Consider the following 12,815-nt stretch of genomic DNA (forward strand, 5'->3'; position numbering starts at 1 on the left):
GCAAAATTGAATGACAGTTAAAATGAAAAACTAATAAGAGAATTAAAACATATTGATGCGTCGTAGATAACACTAGCAAGTGCAATAGTCGTATCATTAGTACAAATACGTGAATCTGAGTATCATCTCATAAAGATTAAATTTTATAAACCAATTATTATAATGAAAACAATTATTTGAGAAATATTAATTGAATGAAAGCAAATTAAAGTAAATTATAAATCTAAATAAAATTATAGAAAATTGAATAATCACAGTAAATCAAAGATAAATCAATCAATAAAATAATATTAGAGGTCCACAATCCCCCTAAACTTGCATAGATATCAATATTGATAATGAAATTCTGAGTTAAGATTGGTGGATTAATTCTAAAGCCTGGTTAACCTTATTCATGTACATAACCTCTCATATTTAAAAGAAACTTTTATTTAGACATTGTAACAAAAATCTGCATATATTCAACCCAATTATCTAACATTATTCGGGAACACGAATACATGATGTAAGTCAATTTAAATTATCTATTCGAATAAATCTGCTATTAAACCTGTTATATAAAAAACTAATAATCATATATTAAAATCCCGTTGATTAAAAATCCTAACTTCTCTGTTCCAGATATCATTAAGGAATTCAATCAACAAAATATCAATACAAGCATTAAACTCAATGAATTTGTATAAAACTAACTCAAATATCATTAATCAAGATCAAGATCAATAACTGAATTGTGTCTTTGTCGTTTGAGCTTGATCTCCTCTCCAATGGAGTTTTTAGTCTCTAAGGAAGAAGGGGAAGAAAAACTCTAACTCAGAATAATCTCTCCAAATAAAAAGTGCAATCCCCCGAATACTAATAATACATACTATATACTAGGGTAAATAACAAAATATCCTAAATACAAATTCTAAGTAAAATAGGAAAGAAAACAAAGCATCCTAAGCAATTTAGGAAAAATAAAAATTCTACTCTTCCCACGCATGACCATCTACATGCCCATGCACCTGCTTATGCAGATCACTGCCTTCAAACTTCTGTAGAGAGAATTCAGGACTGATGTGCATCACCACATGCATGAACACGCATTTGCTAGTGCAAGTTTCTGCTTGATGCGGGAGGGTATGGAAATGATCGAATCTACTCCTGAAACCCAGTCAACGTATGCAATATCGAAATAATAACCACCTAGAATTAAATCTACAATCCTAAAAGAAAAGAAAAAAACAAAGACTAGGAAAAATAAACAAGGAAAGGAAAAACGTCACGGACTTACCGATAATGTGATCCCCGCTCCTTGGCTCAAAAAGACTTATGAAGACTCCTGCTTCCCAAAGAACTTAAAAAAAGTAATTTTAGCAAAAATGCTAAAAGAAGAAAAGACAAAACTCTCAAGAATACTCTCAAATTTATTATCAAAGGTTGTTGTTACATCCTAGGGGCAAATGCCTGTTTATAGCCTTTCCTAAGCAATCTAGATGAGTACAAAAATCTTGAGATAATTAATAAAATATAACTTAGAGATAAAATTCTATCTTAATCTAGGATAAATACATAATAAAATAATTATTTTATCTTTAATAAATTAATTAAATAATTCTAAAGGATAGAGTTATAATTAAAATAATACTTAATTTAAATCCAAATTTATCCCATGTGAAATCCATTTAAAACACATGTGGAAATTAATTCTAACACATGGGTATTTTGAAAAGTGGGTCCCAAGCCTTTTTAAAAGGTTTTAAAATAATAAAATAAAATAAATAAATATTTAAATAATTTAAAAAGGGAAAAAGGGGGGTGGCTAGTTTGGGCTACCCGGATAAGTTGGGCTGGCCGGTCCGCACAGATTGCACGGGAGGAGGCCCACGAGAGTTTTGGGCTGGGCTTTGGTCATTTGGGCCATTTGCAAGTTTGTTCGCGCAGGATGCACTTTCGGTCTCTTGGGCCTGCGCACATGGCTAATTTTGCATGTGGGGCCCGCAGGTCTATTGGGTTGTGCAGGCGGGGCTATTACCTGGCTTGCACCTACATGTGTGCGGGCCTTGCAATGCATACGCACTTGGGGCACGCATGTGGGCCATCTTCCTCGGGCATGGGCTGCCCATGTGTGCGGCATCCTTGGGTCATGGCCTATCTTGGCCATAAGGCCTTGAGGCCTTCTCAAGTTGGGCCAAAAGCTTGGACTTCCTTTTGATTCTTCAAGCTCATTAATCTTACGTGGGCATTAAGTCTTCTTGCTTGAACAAACTTGGTCCATCTCTTGGAATAATCCCAATTAGAAAAATAGTCAGAGATGAAATTACTTTCCTGTTCTGGGCGTTTCGGTTTAGGAAACCATAGCTTACTTTTCTGTTTGAGTTGGGACCTGTTAGATTCCTCCTTGATGCAGATTGGCATCCTTGATACCAGATTTTGGTTATCCAATATCACATCATTCACCCCTTCTTTAAAAGGATTTGTTCTCGAATCTGGAGCTTCATCATAAGGGAAAAGATTAGTGATTACCGTAGGAAACACATCATACATCCCTGCCATGTTCACTTTGTTTTTGATGTGTGTCATAACTTGATTCACAATTCCTCTGGGATCTAGATCGAATCTACGTAGCCCACTTGCCTTAGTAATTATTTATAAAAGCAAAACATGACGATTATGCAAAGAGTAGATAAGGTCAAAATGAATCTCCTTGTAGGTAAGTAGAATCGAACTTCCCTTTCCATAAGAGATATTCCTTAACATTTTGTCCCTATCTTCAGGATACTCCTTTGTTTTCTCTCTTGGTTTTTCTAGCAATGGACCATCTTTAGCTATTTACTGGGCATCCTTTATGCTCAATAAGCCATTGACTTTCTCTGCCTTCTTTCTCTCTTCTATTCTTCTTGATTATTCATCAAAGGACCGTTTAATTTTGGCATGATCTTCATGTGCCTCTTTTGGTGATAAAGGTGTAAAGACATGCTTCAGACCATCCTTTCGCAATGAATATCGATTGGTGCGGCAGTAATGTTGTACCTGTCTATAAAATTACCAAGGTCTCTTAAGTATCAAGTGACTAGCGTGCATAGGTACAATATCACAACATACCTCATCGTGATATTTTTCAATGGAGAATGATACTATAACTTGCTTGGTAACTTGGGTTTCACCACACTCATTCAACCACTGTAACTCGTAGGGATTTGGATGCTTGATGAATGTCAACCTAGCTCTTTCCACGAATAGAGTGCTTGCCACATTAGCAGGTACCACTGTCAATGATCATTTCACATACCTTATCATTGACAAGACATCGTGTGTGACATTCTAAATGCTAATTAAGGCATAAAGGTGCCAGATACAAAAACATATTACGAGTACATGGTAAATAATTGTATGTAGCAGAGTAAAGTATCATAAATCCCGTACAAAAATATATAAGTTCCAATTACACATATATAACTAAGACTAGAAGCGGCAACAAAATACAAAATATCAAAATACAAAAAGGGCCACTTCTTTCACTATGTGAATGTATTCATCAGAGTGGGGGACAAGTCATGCACTCAAAGTTTATGGATCTACGAGATCATCATAGACTTCAAGGGGTAGGTCAGCGATCGGTTCTTCACTATCTTCCTCATGTATGAGGGGCATAGAAATGGGTGAGTTCCATATACACAGTAAGAAAAATAGTATTTGAATAACATCATAAGATTTTAAAGGTGAATAATTATGTTATCAACACTTACCATCAGGGGTCACATCAGGGTCCTTTCTTAATTTATAAAAATAATTTATTTATTAAAGAAAATATTAGATCCATCATGTCATTGTCACAATAATTAAATCAATCATCTTGATAATAGAGAAAATCTAATAAATTAAGAAATGCTAAGATTTTAATGTCATACTTCGCGAAATCGTTCTAACTTCCATCTACTAAGGGTAGATACGGATTTCTGATTACCCATGTGGAATGACCAAATCATATATATATCGGCAATTTGCTCATGGCACAATTCTTGCTTGTCAAACCATGACATGATCTATGACCACGGTCGTGCCAACTGTAGTGGTCCTATCAAATAGTCTATAGTCACGGCAATGTTTAGCCAAAGGTGACCCCTAATAGAAAATTTGTGTCACCATTCTTGTAAGAGGTTATGCCATTATCCACAGGGAGTGATCCTCTCCCATCTTTCTAGATCAGATGGGGGAGGAAGAAATAGAAATCCCTCAGAGATAAAAAGCCTAACGAGACATTTGACGCATTATGCATGTCAATATGTATATATATATATATATATATGTTTTTCATACCATTTTATGCTTAATATCCTTTTCTTATTTTAGAAACTTATCACCAAAATCATGTCATTTAAATCACATGCAAATCACCAAGTGCCTATATGATCTTATAACATACATGCTTTATCAAGTATAATTTATTACATTTTAACAATTAAACAAAAATCATGTAAAATCATAAATTTCAATTTTCATAATTTTGACTCTAGAAATACTCCTTAGGATCTTTAAAAGAAATACTAATTTTTTCATCAAAACATTAAAGTTTTCCCTACACTTTTCTTCTTCTTCTCTTCTCTTTCTCTCTCTAGATCACTCCCTCACTCTTTAAGCTCTTGGAGAATGGAATAATGAAATGGAAGTGATGAGAAAATTGGAAGACAGGATTCCCTATTTATAGAAAATGGGGACTGTTAGATTTGTGCCAAGTGGTAAAATATGGTGAGGAGAGAGAAAGTTGAATGGGGAATAAAGTGATGTGACGCGACGAGACGACAGTGCAAAAAAAAGAGGAAGAACCTCTAAATCGGCAATGACACATCGTCCAAGACAGCGGTAGCACACCACCCAAGATGGCACATGGCGCTCAAGGGGCAGCGACACACTTCTCGAGGAAGCAATGAGCCTCCCCAAGTTGGTCGCGTGCTACAGGTAGCCTACTAGCACGCCGGCCTATCTTACCACGTATAAGGCTAGCCTATGTGTGCGGAGGGCCTATAACGTGTAGGGCACTATGCATAGGCCTATTGTGCAAAGGCCCAGGTGCGTAGGCCTACCACACAGGCCTACTTCATAGATGGCACGTGCAGAGGGCGCACGATGTCGCGTCAATTTGCGTGCATTAGAACATGCGCGCAAACCGACCTCGCACCCACATGGACAGGACGTGTGCACAGTGCACAAGTCTCATTCTGGCTGTGTGCGCACATGCGCACACAGCGTACGATGCCCGCACAGGCAGGTTTTTCCTGCGGGCATTTTCTTGTGGGATTCTGCCCCTTTTTTCATATTTTCGCTTGAAAATTATTTTTAAACAAAATAGCAAAATAATAAAAATAATAAAATAAAATTGACAAATATAAAAAAATTATAAAATATAATTTTTTTAAAATAAAATTAAAAATATGATTTAAATTTAGGAAATACGATATAAAATTTACGAGATAATTTAAAGAGTTCTTGTGGCCTTAAGACCCGAAGAAATAAGTGTTTCCAAATACAAATTTAGTGTGAAGGTTGACGAGGTGTTACATTCACCCCACCTTAGAAAATTTGGTCCCCCAAATTTGTCACGAATAAGTTTGGGAACTTCTCTCTCATCTCACTCTCCAACTCCCATGTCACATCTTTCGGAGTGTGGTGCTACCACTGCACCTTCACTATGGGGATCATCTTGTCGTGTAAAACCTTTTCAGTCCAACTAAGAATTTTTGCGGGGAGTTCCTCGTACGTCATATTGGCTTGCACTTGCGTCTCATCATGAGGAATGATATGAGAAGGGTCAGGGTGGTACCTTTTAAGCATGGAGACATAAAAAACATTATGTAGACCCACAAACTCTTCGGGCAGAGTAAGGCGGTATGCCACAATTCCAACACACTCTACGATTCAAAAACGTCCTACATATCAGGGGCTCAACTTCCCTCTTTTCCTAAACTGCATTTTTCCCTTATAGGGAAAAATCTTGAGGAAGACTTGGTCATTGATGAAAAATTCCAAAAGTCTTATACAATTATCAGCATAACTCTTCTGGCGACTCTGGGTGGTAAGCAAGTTCACACGGATGATAGTGACCTTCTTGATAACCTCTTTGATGAAATCTGGTCCCAAACGACGCTAATTTCCAACTTTGCTCTAGCAAGTAAGGGAATTGCAGGGCCTACTGTATAAGGCTCCATATAGAGCCATGTTGATGCTAGAATGATAACTATTATTCTAAGCAAATTCATATAAGGGAAGATACTCATACTAGTTATTGTCAAAGTCGAGGACACAAACGTGCAACATCTCTTCTAATGTCTGGATAGTGCATTCAAACTGACCATCAGTCTGGGTATGATAAACAGTGCTGAATTGCAATCCACACCCAAGCGCTTCTTGGAAGCTGTCCCAAAAATGGGAGGTGAATTGAGGATCTCGATCGGATATAATAAATGAGGGAACACCATGGAGTCGAACAATTTCATCAACATAAAGGGGGGCTAATCTGTTGGTGGAGTTAGTGGTCCTGACGGGTAAGAAGTGGGTGGTCTTGGTTAGTCTATCAACGATGAACCAAATGGCATTATGGCCTGAACAGGTCCTGGGTAGACCAATGACAAAATCAATGGGTACATGCTTCCACTTCCATTCAAAAATCAAGAGGCCCTATAACAAACTGCCAGATCTTTGGTGTTTTGCTTTAACTCGTTGGCAAGTAAGGCATTTGGAGACGTAGTCGACAATGTCCTTCTTTATTCCCAGCCACCACCAGTATTGGTGCTTCAAGTCTCAGTATATCTTAGTACTTCTAAGGTGGATGGAAAATTTAGAGGTATGGGCAACCTTGAGAACATCCATCCTAATAGTGATAGGGACCCAAATATAGTCCCAAAATCAACACAACCCATTATTAGTAAGTCTAAAATCAGAAAACTCGTCAGAAGTGAACTTACTCAAATTTTTGGTGATTTCTTGATCTATGGATGGAGCTTCCCAAATCTTCATAAAAAAAACAAGCATAGATTGGATCTGAGCGAGATAGGCACCATTGCCATAATGGTTGAAGTGGAGTGCCTGCATAGCATCAACTAATTTCCAACTAGAGGCCATAGTTTGGGCCAACACAGTGGATTCCTTCCAATTCAGTGCATCCGCGACTATATTCCCTATACTGGGAAGGTAGATGATCTTGCAATCATAGTCCTTCAGGAGGTCCATCCAATGTCTCTGTCTCATTTTCAATTCTTGATGCGAGAAAATGTATTTTAAACTTTTTGGTTAGTGTAGATTTCAAAGATCTGACCAAATAGATAATTATGCCATATCTTCAAGGCATAGATTATGGCCACCAACTCCAGAACGTGAGTAGGGTAGTTTTTCTCATGGGCCTTCAACTGTCTGGATCCATAAACAACCACTCTATAATACTACATCAAAACGCATCCCAAACAAACATGAGATGGATCGCAGTAGACCTTGAATCTTCTAGTGTTGTCAGGGAGGATTAACACCTAAATAGAGGTAAGATGATGCTTTAATTCCATAAAGCTCTCTTCACATTCAGAATTCCAAACAAAAGGTATGCCCTTCCTAGTGAGATAAGTCAACGGAGCATCAATCTTAGAGAATCCATTGATAAATCATTGATAGTAACCTGTCAAGCCAAGAAAACTACGTACCTTAACTACGTTGGTGGGAAGGTTCCGATTGATCACTATTTCAACCGTGGTGGATCCCACAGAAGCTCCTTCACTCCAAATCACATGACCAAAAAATGAGACTCGATCCAACCAAAAGGAGAATTTACTGAGCTTAGCAAGCAGCTAATTCCAACAAAGTGTCCCCAACACTTCAGATAGGTGGACTGCATGTTCCTCTAGGCTTTTAAAATATACTAGGATGTCATTAATGAATAAGATGATGTATTGATCTAGTACGTGCTGAAAAACCCTGTTCATGAGATCTAGGAAGGCAACAGGGGCATTAGTTAGCCTGAATAGCATAACCTTGAACTCGTACAGGCCATATCGATACCAAAAAGTGATCTTTAGAATATCTTATTCTTTAACTCTCAACTGGTATTACCCCAATCTGAGGTCGATCTTGGAGAAGAGTGTGGCTCCTTGCAACTGGTCGAAAAGATCGTCGATATGAGATAGAGGATACTCGCTCTTTATCGTTACCTGATTGACTTCTCAGTAGTTTATACACAGTCTTAGGGAATCGTCCTTTTTTTTGCAAATAACACCGGAGCACCCCAAGGGGAGTGACTAGGGCGAATAAAATTCTGGCCAAAAAGCTCAAAAAGTTGGTTTTCTAGTTCTATGAGCTCAGCACAACTCTGCGATAGGCAGGTTTCGGGATCAGTTGAGTTCAAGGAAGCATGTTGATAGAAAAGGTATCTCCCGTGGGGGAGGTAGACCAGGTAGTTCAACTAAAAAAACTCTTAGAAAGTTGCAAACAATGGGAATGAAATACACAGTAGGATTAACATCCATATTCCTATTTATTCAATTGTTAGAGAAAAAATAGATTTTTATTTCTTTTTCGAAGTTTGTAAGGTTATAACTTTAGTTTCACAATTAATAATTTCCCCATATTTTTCTAACCAATCCATTCCTAAAATAATGTTAAATCTTGAGAAATCTAAGAGTATTAGGCCTACAAATATTTATATTTTTGAAGCTTTTATCTTACAATTTCTATATACAAAGTGAGCTTCTAATAATTTCCTAGAGGGAGTCTTAACAACTAATATTTCTCTTAAAGGTTCAGACCTAATATATAATTTACAAATAAATTTACAAGAGATAAAAGAGTGTATAGCACCTGTATCGATCAAAGCTCTAGCAAAAGTATCATGAATAGAAAGCATACCCTAGATAAGGATAGGAGTGGGAAGGGCACCGGGTTCATCAAGGTGATACACATGACCTTGGGCTACAGATCTGGCCACGTCCTTCAGCCGCTGAGGGTAGTCCTTTATAAGGTGCTGGATGTTTCTGCACCGATAGCAGACATGATTAATATGCTAATAGGGTAGTTCACCATGCGAGTGACCACAATACGGACATGGTTGGGAAAATTGAGCAGGGGTAGGGGCAATTTAGGTTAATTTATTGGGGTGATTACTTACTGGATCAGACAATCTTCTTTTGGGTTATTGGGGTTGATGTTGTTGTTGGTTACGGACTCAGGCAATGTATTGGTGCTTGGTCGAGATGAGATCTTCGGCCAATTGGACATATTCTAGCACCTCGGCATACGAGCTGGGTCTTAGCATTGCAACCCAATCATAGATGTTGGCATGAAGGCCTTTCAGAAACTTTTTATCTTTACGACTTTCGTGGCGTGACCATTAGAGGGGCAAACCTAGACAGTTGGATAAATCACACTGCATATTAGGCAATCGTAAAAATTTTTTGGCAGAAGTCCTAAAATTCCTCCTTCTTCTTCTCTCAAAAATAGGTTGGGAAGAAGTTATCAAAGAACACATCCATGAAAACTTCCTAAGTGGTAGGGGTAGGGAGGACTTCCTTCTTGAGTCACCACCAGTGTTCTACTTCATTGGTTAGCATAAAGGCTGCTAAGTGGACTTTATGTTCCTCGGTTAGGTCTAGGACAAAGAAAAGCTTCTCTGTCTGCAGGATCTAAGCTTCAGCTATTAAGGGGTTAGGGCCACCTTTGAAGTGTGGTGGGTTAAGCTTCCTAAACTCTGATATGTTATGAGAGATAGACCTTTTGGTTGTTCTGTAATCTAGGGTAGAGTGTTGACAATGGTTGGCTTGGTTATGTCCTACGGCTGCGGTCAATCCTTGGATAACTCAAAAAAGTTCAATAAATTCAGCCCTAGTCAGATGATCCTGGGCCTCGGGTCTTTCAATACGTTCCACAGAAGGTCTCCCTCGCGTCATTTCTATAAAAGAAAAGGAAGACATGAGTTGGTGGTCTAGTTTTATAAAAGATGACTCATTTTTCTTAGATATCCTAAAGAGTTTTCTACCTACAACCTCAGTTGTAAGGGATTTGGTCCACGTAACTGCTCTGATACCATCTGTGACATCCCCAAACTAATTAAGCCATAAAGGTGCCATATACAAAAATAGATTACGAGTGCATGATAAATAATTGTATGCAGTGGAGCAAATTGTTACAAATCCCTTACCCAAATATATATAAATTCCAATTACACATATATAACTGAGGCCAGAAGTAGCAACAAAATACAAAATATCAAAATATAAAAAGGGTCACTTTTATCATTATGTGAATGGACTCATCAGAGTGCAGGACAAGTCCTACGCTTAAGGTTTGTGGATCCACGGGATCTTCAAAGACTTCAAGGAGCAGGTCATCGATCGGTTCCTCATTATCTTCTTCATTTTTGGGGGGCATGGAAAGGGACGGTTCCATATACTCAGTAAGAAAAATAATATTTAAATAACATCTAAGATTTTAAAAATAAATAACTATGTCATTAACACTTACAATCAGGGATCACATCAGGGTCTTTTCTTACTTTATAAAAATAATTTGTTTATTAAAAGAAACATCAGATTCATCATATCATAATCATAATAATAAAATCAATCATGTTGATAATAGAGAAAATTAAAGAAATAATGAAATGCTCAAATTTTCGTGTCATACTTTGCGAAGTCATTTCGACTTCCATCTACTAAGGATAAATACATATATATAATGTGGAATGACCAGATCAGATATATAATGTCAATTTGCTCAAGGCATATTTTTGGCTTGTCAAACCATGACACGATCTATGATCAAGGCCGTGCCAACCACAGTGGTCCTATTAGATATTCTATAGTCACGGCAGTACTTAGCCAAAGGTGACCCTTAATAGATAATTCATGTCACCACTCTCGTTAGAGGGTATTCCATCATCCACAGGGAGCGGTCTTCTCATGTTTTTCCAGACCAGATGGGGGAGGGAGAAATAGAAACTCCTCAGAGATAAAAAGCCTAACGAGACACTTGATGCATTATGCATGTCAATATAGATACATGTTTTTCATGCCATTTCATGTTTAATCTCCTTTTCGTATTTCAAAAAATCATCACAAAAATCATGTTATTTAGATCACATACAAATCACAAAGTGCCCATATAATCTTATAACATGCTTTATTAAGAAGAATTCACTTCATTTGAACAATTAAACATAAAACATGCAAATCATAAATTTCAAGCTTCATAGTTTTAATTTCTAGAAATGTTTCTTAAGATGTCCAAGAAAATACTAAGTTCCTTACTAAAACCTTGAAGTTTTCCTACACCTTTCTTCTTCTTCTCCTCTTTTTTTCCCTTAGATCAGTCCCTCTCTCTCTAAGCTTTTGGAGGATGAAAGAATAAAATGGAAGTGATGAGGAAAAATGGAACAGAGGGGTCCTTATTTATAGAAAATGGGAACTGTTAGATTTGCACCAAGTGGCAAAATCTAGTGAGGAGAAAGAAAGTTGAGTTAAAAAAGAGTGATGTGGCGCAACACGATGGCAACATGAAAAACAGAGGAAGAACTTCCCAACCTGCGGTGGCTTATTGCCCAAGGTGGTGCACAACGCTTAAGGGGTGGTGGAACACTACCTGAGGGAGCAGTGCGCCTCCCCAAGTCGACCGCGCACTACAGGCCTTGTATGCAGGCGTGTAAGCCTATCTTGCCGTGCGCAAGCCCATGCGCCCAAGCCTACCGCGCAGGCTTATTGCGCAAACGGCGTGCGCATAGGATGCACGACGCCAGCCTTCTTCGCAAGCGATGTGACGCGCGAGAATTGGCCTCTCTGTATGTGATGGGATGCGCACACAGACCGGTTTCGTGCCCCACACGACCATGACGTGCGAATAGTGAGTGTGTCCTGTGCTTGCCGCGTGCATGTACGCGTGCACATCGTGCGATGCCCGGGCGGGTGAGTTTTTCCCGAGGGTGTTTTCTCGCAAGTTTTTTGCCCCTTATTCCGTCTTTTCTCTTGAAATTTATTTTTTCACAAAACTAACAAAAATAATAAAATTGATAAAAATAACAAAATTATAATTTCTTGAATAAAATTAAAATCATGAATTAAATTTATGAATTATGATATAAAATTACTAATTTAAAAGAGTTCATGTGGCCTTAAGGCTTGAATAATTAGAGGTTTCCAGATACAAATTTAGCGCGAAGGTTAGCGGGGTGTTACACTTTCCCGGGGTTCTTTTAGATGATTACAATCTCTTGAAGAAATAAATAAAATAATATACTTGATAAAATTCTATATAAATATAGGATAATTATATAATAAAATACTTATTCTATCTCTTCTAAATACAAGATAATTAATTAAAATAATTATAAGGATAGAAATTACATTAAAATAATAATAAAAATAAGATAAGACTTATCCCATGTGATTTCCATGTAAAACATATGGGAAAATTAATTTAAGCATGTGGGAATTTAATTTAAAACATGAAAAATTAAAAAGTGGGTCCTAAAAGCCTTATAAATCTAAAATAAAATAAAATAAATTTTAATTAATTAAAAGTGGCGAGAGGACTGATTTTGGGCAACCCAGACGGGTTGGGCCAACTGGCCTGCCCGGGTTGCACAAGGCGGGCCTGCGGGTGGCTGCGAGTTTGTGCGTGTGGACCAACTGGGCAAGTTTCTAGCCCAACTGTGTGGGGAGGCCAAGTTGGGCTTGCCAGCAGTGAGTCTTCTTCTCTTGGGTCGTGGGTCGTGCACGCATGGGTGGCAATGCGTGGAACTCTAAACTCATGCACATGCACGGTGCCGCGCGCCTGTCACTCACATGGGGCGTGCAGGTTGGCTC

Source organism: Carica papaya, chromosome 6 (genome assembly GCF_054855325.1).
Source record: "Carica papaya isolate Zhongbai chromosome 6, ASM5485532v1, whole genome shotgun sequence".
NCBI classification, from domain to species: domain Eukaryota; kingdom Viridiplantae; phylum Streptophyta; class Magnoliopsida; order Brassicales; family Caricaceae; genus Carica; species Carica papaya.